Raw genomic sequence first — 7262 nt, 5'->3', positions numbered from 1 at the left:
AGAAAGACATGTCATTAGCTTAAGTCATGACACTGTCAATGTGCATGCCTGGCAGCCTGATGAGACAACAGATATCTGCATCATGGTGCCCTTGTCTTTCCATTATCAATGGGGACTCCAGGTTCAAGGCTCACATCAATATAGAGACTACAGTGCAATGGTTGCAATAACCAACATTCTCACCTCAGTGCACTGCACTCCTACCTTTGTCTGGCACCCCAACCTCACCGGGGCCACTTGACCGAGGTGCATGGCACCACTCCAGCTCCAGGGCCTCATGCTCATAACGTGTGATGATTAGGAGATGTTGGAATCCCCCGCCAGTCTGCGACCTCTCAATATTGTTATGGGATGTCTTCTCCTGAAAGGACAGAGGAGCATTGATTAGTCCCCTCTCTACCTGCAGCACCATTGCAGCCTGGACAACCCCACCTGAGGAACACCTTGCAGGGCTCAGCCGATTCGTGACCCTGGAGCCACAAGGCACTCAGTCCAAGCAGCCAGGGCTCATTCCCTTGGCCAGCTTCCACCTCATTGACATTTTCCACTCACACTCTAACACCTCTGAGGTCCATAGGGAGATTGGCAGCTCTTAACTGTTCAGCAAAGTGACCCATGCCAACATGGTACTGATCCTTCCCGATCGCAGCTTCCAGCATTGCACCCATGTGCGCCTCACCACATTGTGGCTGCTGACCCTCGATGCCACCTCCTCCCAGGCCTTTTTGGTGAGGTGTGGAGGCCTCCTCCATCCATTTCTGGGGACAAGGGTTTCCCTCCTGGCTGCAACCACCTCCAGGAGGGCAGCAAGGCACTCATCCAAAAAATGCAGGGCCAACTGCTCCGCCGACCTGCCCTCCCACCTGCCGTGCCCAACCACAACAGAATCCATGGAGACTTCAGCGCCTTTCCATGGCAGCCTTCCAGGGGCTGCCTGGGCCGGTTTTGAATCAGCCACCAGGTCGCCATTGGACCTGGCGGACACCATGCCCCCCGCCTGGCCCCTTCTCGCAGATTCCCCAGCCGCCTTTCACGCTAAGTGGGCCGTAATTGGCCCGCCATCATGAAATCGTGGTGCACTGCCAATCACAGGTGGCAGCTGAATTCCCGACCGCCCCCTCTCACCCCCGCTGGGCCGGCACGCCAAGGGCAAAATCCTGCCCATAAACCAGAACCCCATCAGTTTCTTATATATGTGCTCCAGCTGCTGAAGTTTCCTCCCTCGCCAGTTTCCACTTGCAGTGGGAAAAGTAGTCAGCCTCTATTTGGTGCATCCATTTGATAGTTTAAATTAGATCAGAAAATCTCCACGTAGGGCACTTTTAGCCCTGGTACAGCAAGCACCTCTCGACCAACTTTGCTTAGCTGCAAATCCTGAGATAGGTGCATGTTTGGAATTTTTGGCAAACAGAAGTTCATGGGCAGGATTTTGAGTTCGGTGGGCAGGCACGATTGGTGGGCCAGGGAGCGGCTGGGTAATGGGCCCCCAAATGCAATTTCATGCTGGCGGGCCAATTAAAGCCTGCCCAGCGTTAAACGTGGCTCCTCACTGGTCGGGCAGGGGTGGGTGCCTGTTGGCCGCCAGGCCCAATAGCGACCCGGCGGCTGGTTTAAAAATGGCACAGGCAGCCCCTGGAAGGCTGCCGCAGAAGAACGTCTGTCCTGCGTTAGCAACGTGATGGAGTTGAGTGTGGCTGGAGATGTCAAGCGGGAGGGCAGGTCGTGCGGGCACTCGGGCCCCCACTTTTTGGATGAGGGCCTCGTGGCCCTCCTAGGGGAAGTGGCTGCCAGGAGGGACACCCTTGTCCGCAGAGATGTGAGGAGGAGGCCGCCGCACCTCACAAAGAGGGCATGTGAGGTGGTGTCAGCGCTGGTTGGCAGCCATGCATGATGCGATGCACATGGGTGTAGTGCTGGAAGAGATTCAATGACCTGCTGCGCTCAGGAAGGGTGAGTACTGTGTTGGAATGGGTCAGTGTGCAGAAGTGTTCAGGCGTGGCCATCTCCCTGTGGAGCTCAGGGGTGCTAGAGTCTGAGTGCCAACTGTCAACGATGCAGGAGCTGGCCAAGGGGGTGTGCCCTGGCTGCTTGGTCTGAGTGCCTTGCAGCTCAAGGGCCACAACTCGGATGCGCCATGCAAGGTGTTCCTCAGTTGGGGTTGTCCAGGCTGCAATGGAGCTGCAGGTAGAGAGTGGACTAATCAATGCTCTTCTGTCCTTTCAGGAGAAGACAAGCCATAACCAAGCAGAGAGGTCACGTACAGGTGGAGGCCCGCCCAACCTGCTGCTGCTGACCTGGTTCGAGCAGGATGCCCTTGAGCTGGAGAGCCAGCATGCTCCACGTGCAACTGGGCGCGGAGAGGCAGGGGTGCCATTCGAAGGTAAGAGCAGTACACAGGAGTGAGAGTTTCGGATTGTGCAACCATTCTCATATAGTTTCTTCATTGGTGGGGGCCTCAAACTTGGAGTCCCCATTGATCATTGAAAGACGATGGCACCATGATGCAGATCTCCATTGTCTCACCAGGATGCCTGGCATGCACTGTGACAGTGTGATGACTTTAACTAGTGACATGTCCTTGTTCTCCCTTTTAGATTCACCAGCAGGCACTCACTCTCTGGACCCCGAAGGGCCACCCCTGACACCAGAGGATCAGCAGGCTTCATTTGCACCTGCATCACACTCGCTCTCTGAACCAGGCACCAACGCAGATACCAGCACCTCGGTGAGCGTTAGAGCGCTGGCTAGAATGTTGGTGCACTTTGGTGAGGGCAGTTCACACTCACTTGTGGTGCAGACGAAGGCAGAGAGTGCCCAGGGCGCCGGCAGTCGAAGGACTGCTGGAGACCAGGACAATGCTCAGTTGAAGGCAGATGATGAGCCTCTGGAGTCGTCCATTAGGCAGCAGATGCTGGATGTCCAGCGAGATGTGTGGGAGGATCTGGCAGATCCATGAGGGTTTGTGTGCCATGGTCTCCGTGATGGAGGAGTCCATGCGGAGCATGAGCACCGCGTTGACCCTCATGGCCGAGCGCACTGCCTCCTCCATTGAGAGAGTGGTGATTCTCATGGAGAGGCAGCTCCAGGGACAGAATCAGGGGTTCCTGGGATTGCTCTCGGACCTGCAAGCCCTCACACAGGCAATGACCTCAAGTGGTCAGTGCCAGCGTGGGAGATGGATGAGGCACCCAGTAGCCCAGCTAGGTGGCCGTCCATCAATGGTGAGCAGGGAGGTCCAGAGTGACCTCACGTTGGCGCACGAGCTGCTTGTCATCGCCGTGGGCTCCTCGCAGAGCACTCTGGATGATGGCAGCCGTTCCTCTGCCCCTCTGCCTGTGCCTGTCGCATCTGATGAGGCTGCAGCGACTGGGGAGATGCCAGCCGTGACACTGGCAGCTCCAGGGAGTGTTGTAGTGCCCCCCTTGAATGGTCCAGCACAGGCTCCACTGGCCAGAGGACGACTGCCAAGGTCATCAAGGCCAGCAGGACAGCAGAGTCAGTAGGCTGACTCCAATGCCACTGCCAGCGAGGGGGCGGCAGGGGGAGCAACAAGAAGCAGCTCTCGCAAATGTAAGTTTAAGGCATCACAAGCACAAGAAGGATGGTTCATGGGTAACCTTTTGTTCTGCCATGTTATGTTAATTTGTTTACTGGTGTGACTATTAAAACCTTATACTGTTATGTTCATTTTCTATAAGTGCCAAAATTATATAAATTTTTAGGCTGCCCCAAAAACAGGTGCCAACAAGGGGAGGGCACCAAGATGTAGCACATGGGAATATAAGTTAAAAGCACTATGAGCACAAGAGAGACAGTTCACAGGACATTTTCTGTTCATTTATGTTTGGTTTAGATGCTTGCTGGTGTGAACATCAACACCAGTAATGGTAATGTTGTTATGCATTCAATGTGATAACATTAAAATTGCTTTAGTCCTGATGGCCTGAGGATGCTTCACCTTTTTTCTTTCTGGTGCAGGGTACACCAATATGTAATGCTGGACGTGAGTGGGTGGATATTTTAATGCACAGGCATTGAGTGGAATTTGGGTGCAAATGAAAGGGTCATTTCAGACATTTGGGATGGAGGCGGCAGCCCTGGCATGAGTTGCAAGCAGATCTTTGGTAGGTTAGCTGAAGGAGAGTTGGATCAAGGCATCCCTGCTGTCCCTGCTTCGCTGGAGTCTACCGAGGTCTGTCTCCACGTCTTCAGCGTTCTCCTCACCATGCTCCTCTTCTGACTCACTACTGGATTCATCCCCTGTGGCGTGTGCAGCTGCGTCAAGATCCTCTTCCTCCAGTGGGTTCCTCCTTGCCAGAGCCAGATTGTGGAGAGTGCAACATGCAGCCACTATCAGTGACACCCACTCTGGGGAGTATTGTGGTGCTCTCCCTGAACGGTCCAGTCATCGGAAGCACATCTTGAGAAGATATATGGTCCTCTTTATCATCTCCTTTGTGGAGCCATGACTCCTATTGTAACGCTGCTCTCAGTCTGTTCTTGGGAGGTGGAGAGGCATCATGAGCCACCTCTTCAAGGGATAGCCCTTGTCACCCCGCACCAATCCATCCAGTCGGGCTGGAGCACTGAAAAGCCTCGGCACCTGGGAGTGTCTCAGGATATAAATGTCATGGGAGCTGCAAGAGTACCTTGCACAGACTTGCAGAATCTGCGTCCTGTGGTCACACACTATCTGCATGTTCATAGAGTGGAATCCCTTCCTGTTGATGAAGGCACCGGGCTGACTCGCTGGCACCTTGATGGCCACATATATGCAGTCGATTGCACCCTGGATGTGGGGGAACCCAGCATTGGTTCAAACCCTCTGGCTTGCTCAGCCTGGCTGGCCTCATCCGTACAGTAACAAATAAAGGTCAGTACCCGCCTGGACAGAGCTTCTGCCACCAGCTTGATGCAACTGTAGACAGCTGATTGTGAGACTCCACACAGATCCCCCACTGACCCCTAGAAAGAGCCGGAGGCATAGAAGTTGAGGGCCATTATAACCTTCAGAGCCACTGGCATGGGGTGTCCACCCACACAGTTGGAGCTGATCTCAGTCTCAATCATTTGACAAATGGAGGCCACTGTCTCCCTTGAGAGGCGGAGCTTCCTTTGGCATTGCACCTCAGACATATTGAGGTAGCTGCATCGCCGCCTGTAAACCCTGGCAGCGGGTAGTGACATTTTCTGTGGCCCCTTCTGCCTTGGACTTCCTGTTGACCCTGTGCCCCTTGTGCCTGTGGCTCTTTTCCCACAGATCCCTCCCCTGGAAGTTGCATTGGGACACCTGGTCTCCTCTCACTTCTGCTCCGCTCTTCCTCCTCAGAAGAGGTGCCACCAGCGGAGATCTCAATCCCCATTACCAGGGTAAGGGAAGCCCGACTAATACCTGGAAGGTTCCACACAGTCTGAATCCTCCAGGGGCCTTGGAGACACCAATGCATCCTGAAATGAAGCCTGGAAATGCTAATAATAAAGCCCTGAATGAGATGAAATTGCCAAGTACCAATAAGCAACCAGCAGCAAACTATCTCCAAAACTCTTCGCTACTCACACTGGCAATGCTGCTGACCCTTTTTAATCTCGCCCTTGGATGAGTTTTAGCAAATTGTCAGCTGCCCGCCTGCCCGTTAGGCCCGTGCGACAAGCACAAAATCACATGGGCAACGTAAAATACAGCTTAATTGACTTTCTAATGGCCCTAATTGGCTTTGTAATTGATGGTGGGCACGGCTCCGACTCCCGCTCACGCCCGAGTGTGTGATGACATCAGGACGCTCACCCGACATCATCACATGCTATGTTGCACTCGTGCCGGTTGGGCACGTGCCTGCCTGCTCAGCAAACAATTCTGCCCAATAATTTTCAAGAATTCCAAATTCAGCTGAATCAATTTTAGTCCAGTTACTTATTACATAGAATTTCATAGCTTTTGTAGTACAGAAACTAGCCATTTTCTCCAAGTGGGCTATGTCAATGTTTATGCTCCACATGAGCCTCTTTCTAATCTATAGCATCTAACTCTATCAGCATTTCCTTCTATTCCTTTCTCCATGATGTACTTAGTTTGCTCCATTAAATGCATCTCTGCTATTTCATCTCAATGACTTCTTGTGGTAGTGAGTTCCTCTTTTTCTGGGTACCAACTCTTTGGGTAAACAAGCTGCTCTTGAATTCCCTCTTGGATTCATCAGTGATCATTTTATATCTATGGTCCCGAGGTTTGGATTCCTGGACAAGTGGAAGCAGTCACTCTATACAAGTCATCAATCCCCCCTTAATTCTTAAGACCTCCACTAGATCACCCCTCAGCCTGCTCCTTTCTAAAGAAACGAGTTGCAGCCTTTCAGTCTTTCCTGATCGCTATAAACTCTCAGTTCTGGTATCATCATGTCAGCTGCATATAGTTTTGAAACTTCATACCATATTTACCCTAATTACTACTCATCTATCAGTTCAGTTTTGTTTTTCATCAGTTAACAAGTATGAGAGGAGAGGAGAGGAAGGTGACTAAGAGTCTCTTCCGTCCATCCTCTAACACAAAGAAGCTGATGCTTTGTACATTTCTCTTATTTTGCAAGGAAAAGCTACTGAAATAATTTGATGGTAACTCCACAGGTCTCAAAGCAATACGTAGGTTGTTTCTGATTGAAGACACCATAGGGTCAGTCATTGTACTAATGTACCCATTAAAACATGTTTATGCAAGCAAAATCCTTCTTTCTTCATCTGATTCCTAAAGGTTGTGTCTTGTTCATGGCTTATGGGATGTGATCAATGCACATTAAAGAAGGAAATGAAGAGCTGAATTGACTGTTTCAATTGAGTCAACTGAACAGAATGCTGATTATAGGCTTATATTCCTAACCTTGTAGAGTTTGATTATCACATGCTAATCAGAAAACCACTAACTTTAATGGAGAGATGAGCAATTCTTATGTATCTTACAGATAATGTCCCAGACACCACCATCACCATCCCTGGGTATGTCCTGTCCCACCGGCGGACAGGCCCAGCAGAGGTGGCTGCACAGTGGTATACAGTCGGGAGGGAGTTGCCCTGGGAGACCTTAACATCAACTCCAGACCCCATGAAGCCGCATGGCATCAGCCAAACATGGACAAGAAAACCTCCTGCTGATTACTATGTACCGCCCTCCCTCAGCAAATCAGTGCTCCTTCATGTTGAACACCACTTGGAGGAAGCACTGAGGGTGGCAAAGGTGTAGAATGTACTCTGGGTGGGGAACTTCAATGTCC

The sequence above is a fragment of the Cetorhinus maximus genome, chromosome 2, assembly GCF_964194155.1.
Source record: "Cetorhinus maximus chromosome 2, sCetMax3.hap1.1, whole genome shotgun sequence".
Lineage (NCBI taxonomy): Eukaryota > Metazoa > Chordata > Chondrichthyes > Lamniformes > Cetorhinidae > Cetorhinus > Cetorhinus maximus.
The sequence above is the reverse complement of the archived record's forward strand: the minus strand, read 5'-3'. Positions refer to the sequence as shown.